The 14,328-nt window shown below is 38.7% G+C and overlaps 1 long non-coding RNA gene across 1 annotated transcript in view; it reads right to left on the bottom strand.

The window, feature by feature from the left end:
- Positions 1 to 2,526: 2,526 nt before the first annotated feature.
- The window catches only part of LOC132687934 (uncharacterized), a 131,504-nt gene continuing 119,702 nt past the window's right edge, over positions 2,527 to 14,328 (bottom strand). Inside the window, exon 6 of the long non-coding RNA XR_009614345.3 lies at positions 2,527 to 2,724. This is a non-coding gene — a long non-coding RNA (uncharacterized LOC132687934). The remainder of the gene's footprint in view (positions 2,725 to 14,328) is intronic.

The following is a 14,328-nucleotide window of genomic DNA, read 5'->3' as shown; positions in this document are numbered from 1 at the left end:
ATCTCAACAAAATTGTGAAGAAAATCACCCAAGAATCTGGTTCATAATGTTGACATACTGGCATCACTGTTCAGTTGAATGATACCCTGCAAAGGAAAGCAACTTCACACTCTTATTCTTCCAAAAAAATTTGGAAATAGATTGATAACACAATCTATTTAATTCTCAGAATATCATGTTTCTATTTGTGTGCGTATGTTTGAATATCTTTACTATTTAAAAGACCACATTGAAGACATTATCTTGGCAATGCAATAGTCCAAACCCCAGTAGATGTGTGAATCTCCTCTACTACATGCTTTATAATAGACAATCACCCAGCCTAGGTTTGATCACCTGCAGGGATGGGAACTCACTATCTTTGATACATAATGGTCTATTTGTTTTAGCTTTGTCTGGTTACTTAGAGTTTATGGCAATGCCAGTTCAGTCTCCATATTGGTCAGAGAAAACCTTTTTTCTAAGACCATATTTACCAGATCCTTTGCAACCCAATCTCAGTGGTATCAAATGGGCACAATAGAGATAAGAGTCATTATGTAAATGAAGATACCATTATCATTGTTTGGAAAAAAAGTTAAGCCCTTCATTTTGGCACATTTTATTGAAAATTGGTATCTTCATTAGGTGCTATTAGTTTAGTGAAAAAAAGTCAAGGTTTTCATTTGGAAAATTATGTCATGAGAATGTACATTCCTGTCAAGGGTCCTGAGATCCACTGTGATTGGACTAGTTTAGGTTTAGTTCATGTGCCCACCATTGGCCAGGGGAATGGGATGCATTAGGCCTGGTTATGTGCTTTAACTCTAGGCCCAGGAGTAGTATCTAATTAGGTCACATTGAATGTGACAGTGAGCAGTGAATCACAAAGGAAAATAAGGGCTGTGATCAGGTCTACTTTGAATATTGTGCAGGGCTGTGCACTGCACAACTCCCAAGGGTCCACCATTCACACAGTCCACAATGTGATTGGCACCCTCTTGGAGTTTTTCAGTATATAACCTATGCAGCTATATGCTATAATACTAAGCTGTGACTTGTAAAAGAAATAATAAATGCTGGAGAGGCAAATTACAAATGTCTTCCATACTGATTAACTACTTTTGCTTATCTATCTGTTCCCCAAAAGCTTAAGAGGATACTTGTGATCTTCATTTTCAATCATTTCTCTGGTCTATTTATGTATGTTGTCTCTAAACCCGTAGTTTTCTATTCTTTTCTTCCTGCTACAATCTGCACAAAGAATGACTTTCAAGGGTAGCCCAGTTGTTTGGGCATTTGACTTCAGCTCAGGTATGATCTTGTAGTTCGTGAGTTCCAGCCCCACATTGTGCTCGCTGCTGTCAGCACAGAGCCTGCTTCAGATCCTCTGTCCCTCTCTCTCTATCCCTGCCTCTCTTGCACTCTCTCAACAATAAATAAACATTAAAAAAAAAGAATAACTTTCATACAAATTTACACCTAGGTTATGTACAATCTTGAAGTGTGTTCTCGAACTCTACTCTTTTGTCACTCATTCAAGAAAGTACATCTGTGGTCTACTGAGCACCACAGGAAAAGAGAGCCATGAGCCTCTGGGGAGTGCAGTGTTCATGAAGTGAGTCCTGCTCTTCCCCACAGCAATCAAGTAGAGAATGTCTTATAAACTGTGTTTTTAGAGAGGTACTGCAAGCAGGGGTTACTGGCATTTTAGTATCACAGATGTCCACACATCTGTTTAGGTGACACCCCTGACCTATCACCTGTGCCTGTCTGAGCAGAGGAAGAGTAACTATGAGAGAAATGAAGAGAGAGATTGAGACTGGGCTTCATGGAGCAGCCTACATTCTCCTGTATCAGAATAGGGATGTGAGCATTTCCCAAGGGTTGGGGAGCTATAGAGGTAGCTACCTGTCCAACTGAGTTACTCATTGGCTGAAGGTACCCCAACAGCAAGAGGCTGAAGGAGGTGAGGACAGAGGCGGCAGAAGTGAAGCTGGAACCAGACCTCTCAAGACTGAGAACTAAGTTGTGGTGAGGCCCCATCAAGATCTCCATAGAAACCCATATAGTAGCCTTAGAAAGAAGTGGGCAATTGGACGTCTGCCACACAGAAGATAACTTTGGTGGTCATGGTGGTGAGCTACCCAGATCTCCATTCAAGAAAGAACTTGCTTTTCGACTGCAGGGAGTGCAGTTAGTTGCCACTGCAATATCTCCAGGATTAGATGCAGAATTTGAGCTGGGCCTATGCTTTTACTGGGTAGCCCCTGGTCAGTGACAACACAGCAGGAGTAGTAAGGCCTGGCTGCTTCTGCCTGGTGCAAGACTCCTCTAGTATGCAATCATTGCTCCAGAGCTCCTCATAGGTTAGCTGAGACTTTATCAGAACTTCATCGCAGTCTGAGGTTTTCCCTGTCCCAATTATGTTTCCCCCACCCTATCCTTTATTTTTTGCAGGCTTTACTCCTTGGTATCTCATATGCCTAACCCTGTTGCAGCATCTAGTTCTTGGACGACACAGCATCCTTGGACGACACAGTATCCTTGGCCAGTTAGCATTTACCAGAGAAATAATGACAAGCTACTTCCATCCCCAGTTAGAGAAAGAGATGTTTGCCTTTTTCACCCTTTCTGCCACTTCCAGCAGCTGGTGAGTAGGACCAGAAAGGTGAGGAGAGAGAAGTAAAGCAGATGATGGGTCCTTCCCACTCCACATCCTTCCAGTTTTGGGTCAAGCCTGCCCTGGGAAGGAAAGGGGTAAAGAAGAAACGAAGTCAAAATTAGGGTTGCCAGATGTGCAAATAAAAATACAGGACATCCAATTTAAATTTGAATTTCAGATAAATAAGGAATAATTTTTTAGTATAAGTATGTCCCAAATATTGCATGTTTCTTAAATACAACACTTAAGTTTGAAGGTTTTACCAGACCTGGGTTTTTTTTGTTGTTGTTTTTGTTTTTTAAGGGCTAGACTTTTAATATTTCAAAAAGGATCAGAAAGTTATAGAATCTGCCCAAGATGTTGAAAGGAAGAAAGAGATTCAACATAGCACAGTTGGGTCCATGAGAGAAAAAAAAAAGTTTCAGATTTGTACCCCTGAGGTGAAATTCTTCAATGAACTGGTTATATACATAAGCACATAAAGCAAACTTTTCCAACATTTCTATATTAATTGTGATTAGTAACAATTACTAGTTGCTAGAATGCAACAACAGCTTGGTGTCTTCCAGTGAACCTGGCTCTCAGAGACACTTAAGTGGAGCATCATTTATGGAATTCAAAGGGTGGAGGGGCACCTGGTTGAGCGTCTGACTTCGGCTCAGGTCATGATCTCATGGTTTGGGGAGTTTGAGCCCCACATCAGGCTTGTGGCTGTCAGTGCAAAGCCAGCTTTTGAATCCTCTGTACCCTTCTTTCTCTGCCCTTCCCCTGCTCATGTGGACGTGGGCATGCACGTACTCTCCTCTGTCTGTCTCAAATGAGCATTAAAAAAAAAAAAGTCAAAGGGTGTAAAAAACCTGTTTTTTTTTAAAGAATTTATTTTTTTAATTATGAGAGAGAGAGCGTGCACACACCCACGTGCGTGAGTAGGGGAGGGGGCAGAGGAAGAGAGAGAATCCCAAGCAGGCTCTGTGCTCAAGCACCAAGCCCCACAGGGCTCAATCTCAGGACCCTGAGATCATGCGCTGAAACCAAGAGTCAGATGCTTAACTGACTGAGCCACCCAGGTGCCCCCCAAAAACCTTCTTATACTCTCAAAAACTCTTAGAGCTGTCCATAAGAAGATGAAAGAAAATAATTTTGTCCTTTTGCCCTGCACTTGCTTGAAACTTCTGAACCTTTAACTTGGGGTAACAAGTTCATTCATCAGCTTCTAGCCATTGTTGCCTACTGCAGAAGAAGAAGTAGCAATGCACCCTCTTCTCTCAGCTCTCTGTCAAGGTCAGCAGCTGGAAAGAGCCTATAGTGGAGAGGGTGGAACTTAAAATTACTGATGAAATACATTTGTTCTGAGAAGCTGAGGAGCTAGTTCTGAAGGAATAAACAAGAGACAATTTTCAGAGGGCAAGAGAACAAAGTATAGTGAAGAAATATAGCTCAGACACACATTTTGTATGTATTGGGGTGGGGCAGGCAATTACAAGTTTATGCTTGTGAATGAATGAATTAATTGAACAAACATATTTCTTGGCTCTGGAATCTTTTTTTTTTTTTTTTTTTGGTTCTTGAATCTTAATCACATCTGTAAAGAGTATTTCCATAATATTTATGTAAAAACATATATGACTGAGAAGAAACATACCACAATGCTATTTCATACTTGAAATATTTTGAATGATTTTTGGTATATTCTTTTTCTATGAACTGTGTATATATCATTTTTATGATTCTTTAAAAAATTTTTTTTAACGTTTACTTATTATTGAGAGACAGAGAGACATAGAGCGTGAGCAGGGGAGGGGCAGAGAGAGGGGAGACACAGAAGCAGGCTCCAGGCTCTGAGCTGTCAGCACAGAGCCTGACGCGGGGCTTGAACCCATGAACCGTGAGAGCATGACCTGAGCTGAAGATGGTTGCCTAACCAACTGATCCACCCAGGCGCCCCTCATTTTTATGATTCTTAAACAGACCCATTTGTACTAGCATTTTAATACTATAAATAAATGCTCATAAAATATATTTTTTATTTCTTTTGACTTTTTGCTATTTTCATTGTTTATAGCAATGCAGTGATTAAGAATATTTTTTCATCTGAAATTGACTTGCAAATAATTACCTACTAGCACGCGTCAAATAGTTGTATAAATGGAATGAATAATGGAGAATTCTGATTTTACCCCATACACTCCCATAGCCTTATTGAAAAGTGAGGTTTGTAAATTAATGATTTCATGTTTGGGGACACCTGGGTGACTCAGTTGGTTATACAACTGACTTCCACTCAGGTCATGATCTCAGGGTTCGTGAGTCGGATCCCCGCATCAGGCTCTCTGTTGTCAGCATGGAGTCTGCCTCTGATCCTTGGTCTTCCTCTCTCTCTCTCTCTCTCTCTCTCTCTCTTTCTGCCCCTCCTCTGCTTGAACTCTCTCTCTCTCAAAAAAAAAAAAAAGAGAATATTCATGTTTGAGTGTAAAAGACCAACCTAAATAATTTATATGTGCTACTATATTAACACAATGTAGTATACTTTAAGTGAAGGAAGTACTGGATTAATAAGAACCATCAAATTTACAATTCTTTTCATATCAGGCATTTCATAGAGAAATATTCTATAAAGGCCACATAGAACCTGAATTCCGTAAAATCCAGGTAATATATTGGTCTCACATCTGTAAATCAACAATTTGATCTTTACATGGATGCATTCTACTCTATGCCTCATAAGAAATTTAAATTGAAAGTTATATAGGTTTTATATTTTTTTCAATAGAACAATAAAATCCCAGCATAGAAGTCATCAACTGAGCCTCAGGCCTCTAGGCAGAAGCATAATTAAGTCATCTTAGACAGGTAATTGTCCAGCCCAATGAGTGTCTATAACATGCTCAGTATTCCATTCCTATAAGGATCTTTCAACAGAAGTTTCTGTATTATGTTTAATTCAAGTATTGCCTTTCAGTTTAATCCCACTCCATCTGACTTTATATTACATATATGAATTCATCCCATTGTAGAAATTTATGCAGTAAATGTCCTTATTCCATCATTTCATTTTACTCAGTATCACCCTGATGAGAAAAGTGTTTCATTTCATATTTATCATTAATGTTATTTGTGTATTTTAATTCATTTTCTTCTCTTTTGTCAGAGTGTAATGATTTGCTATTACATTGCCCATTTAATTGATATCTGTATATGGTGCTTTCTTTTGATATGGTTTGCTTTGACAAAGCCAAAATGGCTCTCATATATTTATCTGTAATTTATGAGTATACTAGGTTGTAGTGATTTGAGTTCATACAGATGGCTTACCTTGGGTAAAATTACTGAATGCTGAAATGCATGTGGATGAGAGAATATGATCATCTACTATCATATCTTAGATTTCTAGCAACCTATAATTTTACTAGTGTTAAGTTGTTTTCTGTGCCTGGCACAGTATTTGGGGCTGGGAACAGAAATTAGTATGAATAATAATTTAATCACTGGGATGCATCTCCTATTTATAAAATATCCCTTAAAAGATGACAGTGTTAGTCTCTAATCTGTCTAGACAGCATGGTGCCCTGCATTCTCCTTCCCTGTCACACCGAACCACACTTGTAGCTCCAGACAACCTAAATATAACATGTAAGCAAGGATGGGTTTTCATCAAAGCAACCCTATCTGAGAAATGAGGAAATAACCAAAGTACCAGCTGCATAGGTTATGTATAGTGGGGAATGTCTAGAGATGAAATTAAAAGTGCCACATGCTGAAGGGCTTTGTATATCATACAAGAGAGTTTGGGTTTTGTTCTTAAGAAGAATCCATTGAAGGGGCACCTGGGTGACTCCATCGGTTAAGACCCCAACTTTGGATCAGGTCATGATCTCACAGTTGGTGAGTTTGAGCCCCACATCAGGCTCTTGGCTCTCAGCGGGGAGCCCACTTTGGATCCTCTGTCTCCGTCTCTCTCTGCCCCTTCCCCGCTCACGTGTGCATGCAAGCTCTCTCTCTCTTTCTCTCTCTCTCTCTCTGTCAAAAATAAACATTTAAAAAGATGAAGAAGAATTAATTGAGGCAGGGACCTTGAAGAAGTATTATGCAGATTTAGATTTTAGAAAGAGCATTCCACGGGAGAACTGTGGACTTGGAGGTATACAGGTATAAAAATGACAAAGGCTTAATCTAAGGCAATGATGTGGGAATGAAGGGAAGGGGTGGAACTGAGAATTATGAAAGAGACTTATGAAAGAATAAAGAGGATTGAGTGGTTGATTAAATATGGAAGAAGAAGAAAAGATTTGGATGACTCCCAGGTTTCTGATTTACACTTTGAATTGCATAGTCATGCTAGAACCTGCAACATTATATGGCTTCCTTGAGTCATTCCATGCAGGATTTCCTTACTGAACCAAACATGATTCTTGACTGCAAACAATAAAAACCAGAGCAGCTGGGTGGCTCAGTTAGTTAAGCATCCAACTCTTGATTTTGGTTCAGATCATGATCTCACGGCTTATCAAATCGAGCGCCACATTGAGCCCCACATCCGGCTCTTGGCTGACAGTACAAAGCCTGCTTGGGATCTCTCTCTTCCTCTCTCTTTGTCCCTCCCCTGTTCATGCTCATGCACACGCATCATGCACACTTGCACATGCTCTCTCAAAATAAATAAACATTTAAAAAGAAAAAACAGAACTTAATTAAAAAAAAAAGGAAATAATAAAAACCATCTCTGATGATCGTAGGTATAAAAGTAATTTATGGAAGGTGTCTGAAAGAGAGTGCTAGTTGTTACTTAATTTCTGTTCTTTCCTTTTTACTCAGTACTGCCTACCAGAATAAAGACCACATTTCCCAGCCTCCCTTGCATTTAGATCTGGCCTTGTGACTAACTTCTCATTAATGAAATATAAGCAGAAATAACATATGCTACCTCCTGCACTTATCCTTAAAGGGTGGAAGCATATGGCTCTTCCCTTTTCCCATCATATATGTGATGGCTGGAGCTCCATTTTGGACTATAAGGAAGAAGTCTGTACCTTTAATTAAAAAAAAAATTTTGTTTTAGGGGTGCCTGAGTGGCTCAGTGAGTTAAACATCCGACTTCAGCTCAGGTCACGATCTCATGGCTTGTGGGTTCAAGCCCCGCCTCGGGCTCTGTGCTGACAGCTCCAACTCTGGAGCCTGCTTCAGATTCTGTGTCTCCCTCTCTCTCTGCCCCTCCCCTGCTCATGCTCTGTCTCTCTCTGTCTCAAAAATAAATAAAAACATTAAAAAAAATTTTTTTTGTTTTAATGTTTATTTATTTTTGAGAGAGAGAGAGAGAGAGAGAGAGCGCGCGCGCGCGCACAAGTGGGGGAGGGGCAGAGAGAGAGGGAGACACAGAATCCGAAGCAGGCTTTAGACTTTGAGCTGTCAGCACAGAGCCTGATGTGGGGCTTGAACCCACAAACTGCAAGATCATGACCAAGGCTGAAGTCAGACAGTTAACCCACTGAGCCACCTAGGCACCCTTATTCGTGGAATTTAAGAAACAAAGCAAACGAACAAAGAAAAAAGAGACAGACAAAGAAACAGATTCTTTTTTTTTTTTTTCTTCAACGTTTTTTATTTATTTTTGGGACAGAGAGAGACAGAGCATGAACGGGGGAGGGGCAGAGAGAGAGGGAGACACAGAATTGGAAACAGGCTCCAGGCTCCGAGCCATCAGCCCAGAGCCTGACGCGGGGCTCGAACTCACGGACCGCGAGATCGTGACCTGGCTGAAGCCGGACGCTTAACCGACTGCGCCACCCAGGCGCCCCAAAGAAACAGATTCTTAACTATAGAGAACGAACTGATGGTTACCAGAGGGCATGGATGAGGGGTGGATGAAATAGGTGAAGGGGATTAAGCGTACATTACTTGTAATGAGCATTGGGTAATGTATAGAATTGTTGAATCACTATATTGTACACCTGAAATGAATAGAACACTGCGTGTCAGTTATCCTGGAATTAAAATAAATAAGTTAGTCAATTAGTCATGAGAATGAAAAGTACAACATGGGGAATATAATCAATAATATTGTAATAACACTGAATGATGATAGGTAGTAACTACATTTGCAGTGAGCATATATATAGGATTGTCTGATCACTATGTTGTACACCTGAAACTAATATTACATTGTATGTCATCTATACTTTAATAAAAAAAATTATACAGGTAGACATTAAGGACTCATTAAACTGACAGAAGCCCGGAGGGCTTTGAAAAAAGGCTGAATACAGGGGAGACACGGAGATACAGTTTTAGCACCATGCTACTGCTGCTGGGAGCAGTCTGATTCCAAATGCCCCTAGCCTTTGGTTTAGACACTCAAGATGCAAAATTCTAGCAGAGAGCATTTTATTGTTTGAGTTAGGCCATGTGTCTTCTCCCTAGTGACACCAAAGGGCAGCTGGAGAAAAGATCTGGTGGTCCTCTGTTTCCATAGAAAGCCTCAGCAGTGGGACATGTGTGGCAAGGATAGTCCACACATTAACAAAACACACAACATGGAATTTCACCCAAAGGAATATTGAGCTACTGACAGAGGGAAGGCGAGGATGCTGGACACACACAAAAAACAGCAAATATGGACTACTGAATGAAGGCAAATTAAGAGAGGCTATTTTTCCATTTAACTTAAAACTTTCTTATTTCAGTGCATCCATTTTGTCATAAAGCACTGCATTTTTCTTAAACAATACGCTTACTTTAAGTGGCACACATTTATCATTTCTTCTTCTAAATTCTGTTGCAAGCAGATTCACAGGCAGTTTATAGCACTCATATGCTCTATCCTACTTTTTGGCAATAGCATCATGAAAAATAATGGCAACATTGCATAAAAGCTACAATTAAAGTTCTGTCTTTAGATCTTCAAAATACCTTTTAAGAATAGTAGGAGTATTTTGTATGTATTAGAAAAACCTCTTAGCGACTAAAAAATTATTAGCATTTTTTCAAAAGCCAGTGTCAGTCTTGGCAATCTCGTATATTTTCCAGCTTTACTGAGCTGTAATTAAGTTGTGTAAGTTTAAGGTGTACAATTTGTTAACTTGATATACTTACATATTACAAAATGATTTCCACAGGATAGTTAACTCTTCCATCATCTCACATAATTAACATTTCTTTTTTGTGAGTAGAATATTGAAGTTCTACTCTTAGCAACTTTCAAGTATATATTACAGTATTTTTAACTAAAATCACCATGCTGTACATTAGATTCCCAGATCTTACTCATTTTACAACTGAAAGTTTGTACTTTTTACCAATATCTCATTTCCCAGCCCCAGCCTCTGGTAACCACTATTCTGGATAGGACTTCCAATACTGTGTTGGATACAAGTGGTGAGAGTGGGCACCCTTGCGCTGTTTCTGATCTTGAATGAAATGCTTTCAGTAATTCACTGCTGAGTATGATGTTAGCTGTGGGCTTATCATATATGGCCTTTATTACATTGAGGTACATTCTTTTTATCCCAGTTTATTGAGAAATTTTATCATGAAAGGATATTGGATTTTTCCAAATGCTTTTTGTGCAGCTATGGCTATTATCATATGATTTTTCTTTCATTCTACTAGTGAAGTCATATTTATTGATTTGCCTATGTTGAACCATCCTTACACCCTGGGATAAATCCTTCTTGATCATGGTGTATATGATCCTTTTATATGCTGCTGAATTCAGTTTGCCAATATTTTGTTGAGAATTTTTGTATCTGTATTCATTAGGGATATTTGCCTATAATTTCCTTTTTTGTGTGTGGTATCCTTAGCTGACTTTGGTAGAAGGGTAGTGCTGTTCTTGTAAAGTGAATTTTGGAGTCTTTCCACCTCTTCAATTTTTTGAAGAGTTTGAGAAGGATTGGCTTTAACTCTTCTCTAATGTTTGGTGGAATTTACCAGAGACACCATCTGGTTCTGGACTTTTCTTATTGGAAGATTTTTGATTACTGTGTCAGTCATCTTACTCATTATTAGTCTGTTCAGATTTTCTATTTCTAAAGATCAGTCTTGGTAGGTTTTACATTTCGAGGAATTTGTCCATTTATTTTTGGTTATCCAATTTGTTGATATATAATTGTTCATGGTAGTCTCTTATGGTCCACTGTCTTTCGGTGGTATTAGCTATAATATCTCCCTTACATTTCTGATTTTATTTAATTGAATCTTCTGTTTTTCTTAGTCTACTAGAAGTTTTTCAATTTTGTTTATACTTTCAAAACGCACCTCTCTAGTTTGTTGATCTTTTAAATTGTTTTTCTGGTCTCTATTTCTGCTATTAATTTGTTGTTTCCTTTTTTTCTGTTAACTTTGGACTTAGTGTGTTTTGTAGTTACTTAAGATGTAAAATTAGGTTGTTTGAGATTTAAAAAAAATTTTTTTAATGTTTTTATTTTTGAGACAGAGAGAGACAGAGCATGAGCAGGGGAGGGGCAGAGAGAGGGGGAGACACAGAATCTGAAGCGGGCTCCAAGCTCTGAGCTGTCAGCACAGAGCCCAACACGGGGCTCGAAGTCACGTGAGCTCATGACCTGAGCTGAAGTTGGACGCTCAACGGACTGAGCCACCCAGGTGCCCCTGTTTGAGATTTTTAAAAAATGTTTTATTTATTGTTATAAATTTTTCTCTTTGTTAATTGATTTCTAGTTTTAAACCATTGTGGTCAGAAGAGATACTTAGTATTATTTTACTCTTCTTAAATTTGTTAAGACTTGTTTGTGTTATAACACATAATCCGTCCTGGAGAATGTTTTGCATGCACTTAAGAACCATGTATTCTGGGGGCACCTGGGTGGCTCAGTTGGTTGAGCATCCGACTTTGGTTCAGGTCATGATCTCACAGTTCATGGGTTCAAGCCCTGTGTCAGGCTCTGTGCTGACAGCTCAGAGCTTGGAACCTGGAGCCTGCTTCGGATTCTGTGTCTCCCTGTCTCTCTGCTCTTCCCCTGTGCACACTCTTTCTCTCTCTCTGTCTCTCAAAAATAAATAAACATTAAAAAAAAGAAGAAGAATGTATTCTGCTGCCTTTGGATGGAATGTTGTATATATATTAGGTCCATTTGTCTAAGGTTTAGTTTAGGTCCAACATTTCCTTACTGATTTTCTGTCTGGATGATCTACCATGTTGAAAGAGAGGCATTGAAATCCACTACTATTATTGTTTCATTGTCTGTTTCTCCCTTCAATTATGTTAGTATTTGCTTAATATATGTATGTGTTCTGATGTTTGGGGAATATATGTTTATGCTTTTTTTTTAAGTTTATTTATTGAGATAGAGAGAGAGCGTGCATGCAGTCAGGGGAGGGGCAGAGAGAGGGGGGCGGGTGAGAGAGAATCCCAAGCAGGCTCAGTGCTGTCAGCACAGAGCCCAACACAGGACTCAATTTCATGAACAGTGAGATCATGACCCAATCCAAAATCAAGAGTTGGGTGCTTAACAGATGCCCCTGTTTATGACTGTTATACTCTCTTGATGAGTTGAACCATTTATCATTATATAATGAGCTTCTTTATCCCTTGTTATAGTTTTTGGCTTAAAGTCTATTTTGTGTGATATAAATATAGCTTTCCTGTCTCTCTTTCAGTTTCCACTTGCATGGAATATATTTTTCCACCTCTTTAAGCCTATGTGTGTCCTTTTTTTTCCCTTAGGTTTATTTATTTATTTTGAGAGTGAGAGACAGAGAGAGCACGAGCAGGGGAAGGGCAGAGTGCAGGCTCTGCACTGTCAGCGCGGAGCCCAACTTGAGGCTGGAACTCATGAACCATGAGATCATGATCTGAGCCAAAACCAAGAGGCAGGTAGTTAAAAATCTTTATCTTTCCTTCATTGTGAAGGACAGTTTTGCTGAACAGAGTATTGTTGGTAGGCAGTTTTTTTCCTTTAATGCTTAAAAATGCTTAAAGCATTTTAAATATATCATCCTACTCTGCCCTGGCCTGTAAGTTTCTGCTGAGAAATCTGCTGATAGCCTTATGAGGGTTCCCTTGTACATTACAGGCATTTTTCTTGCTGCCTTTAAGATTTTCTTTGTCTCTGATTTTTGAGTTTTATTGTAATGTGTCTTAGAGAAGACCTTTAAGTTGAGTTTTGGGGGGACCTATGAAATTCATGAACTTGGATATCCAAATCTCTCCCCAAATTTGGTAAATTCTCAGACATTACTTCTTTAAATAAGCTTTCTACCCCTTTCTGTCCTTTGTTCCTCTTTTCTCCATTTGGAACTACAATAATTTGCAGATTGTTTCTTTTGATGGTATTCTATAGATCACATAGGTTTTCTTCATTATTTTTCATTCTTTTTCGTTTATCCTTCTCTGGGTAATTTTAATTTCTTTGTCTTCTAATTCAAAGGTTCATTTTTCTGTTTGATCTGTTCTGATGTTGGTGCTATTGCATTTTTTTCATTTCATTCATTATATTGTTCAGTTCCAGAATTACTGTTTTTATTTCTTTTATGATTTCTATCTCTTTGTTAAACCTCTCATTTTGTCCATGTATTGTTTTCCTGATTTTGTGGAATTGCCAATGCTTTCTTGTAGCTAATAGAGTTTCCTTAAAACAGCTATTTTGAATTCTTTTTTGGGTTAGTCACAGATATCCATGTAGTTAGGATCAGTTACTGAAAGGTTATTGTGATCTTTGGTGGCCTCATGTTTCCTTGATTTTTCATGTTCCCTAAAGCCTTATGTTGCTGTCTTCACATTTGAAATAGCAGTCACCTCCTCCAATTTTTACTAACTGCCCTCTCCAATTGTCCAAACTTACAACAGCTGAGAGGGACTGGAGTTAGTTCATTGGCCACTGTAGGGTCCATAGCTGGGAGTGAGGCCTATATACCTATAACCTGATTCATAGGTGGGTGAGATTCTTCTAGATCCCTCAGCATGTGGTGCTTAGTCCCACAACGTCCATAAAGACACTTTTGTCCAAGGATGGATGCCAAATTGTTCTTTTTTGGGGGAGGGATATAAACAAGGGACATCTTATTCAGCCATATTGCTGAATCTAGCAATCTTGTGTTTTATTGCAATATTTTATTGCATTTCAGAAAAAAAATTACAAAGAATTCAGCCTCTTAATTTATTTTTCAGAAACTTAATTATGTCCTCCTGAACAGGAAACTATCACATGGACCCAAAATATAGTTGTTGAAAATGAGTATTATTTGAAATCAGCTCAATGTCCTTACTGTTCTGTTGCAGTTATCTGACAACAGAATTATTCTTAATACCTGTTTTTTTAATGCCTCTGAAATTAGTAATATTAACTGAGATGCCAATAATTTATAAATAAGTCTTAGTGTTGTTCAAAATTAAGAAATTATTCACAGTCACGCCAAATAAAACATCTGGCTTTGTAACTCCAGTACTTTCATAAAAGTACTTAGTAAACACAGAAAGTTTCTTTCCTTTCCACACTCACTCCTTCCTTTCCTCCTTCTCATTCATACATATCTGACCTAATAGTGAAACATGACATTTTATACTATTTCTAATGAAAAATCCTGTGCCTTTTTGGAGGAAGAATTTTTAAAAATAATTGTTTAGGGGCACCTGGGTGGCTTAGTTGGTTAGATGTCTGACTTCCTCTCAGATCATGATCTCATAGCTTGTGGGTTCAAGCCCCACATCAGGCTCTATGCAGACAGTCTGTTTC

This window comes from Panthera onca, chromosome E1 (genome assembly GCF_046562875.1).
Source record: "Panthera onca isolate mPanOnc1 chromosome E1, mPanOnc1 haplotype 2, whole genome shotgun sequence".
NCBI classification, from domain to species: domain Eukaryota; kingdom Metazoa; phylum Chordata; class Mammalia; order Carnivora; family Felidae; genus Panthera; species Panthera onca.
Note: the sequence above shows the minus strand (reverse complement) of the source record. Positions and strands in the feature narration are given on the sequence as shown.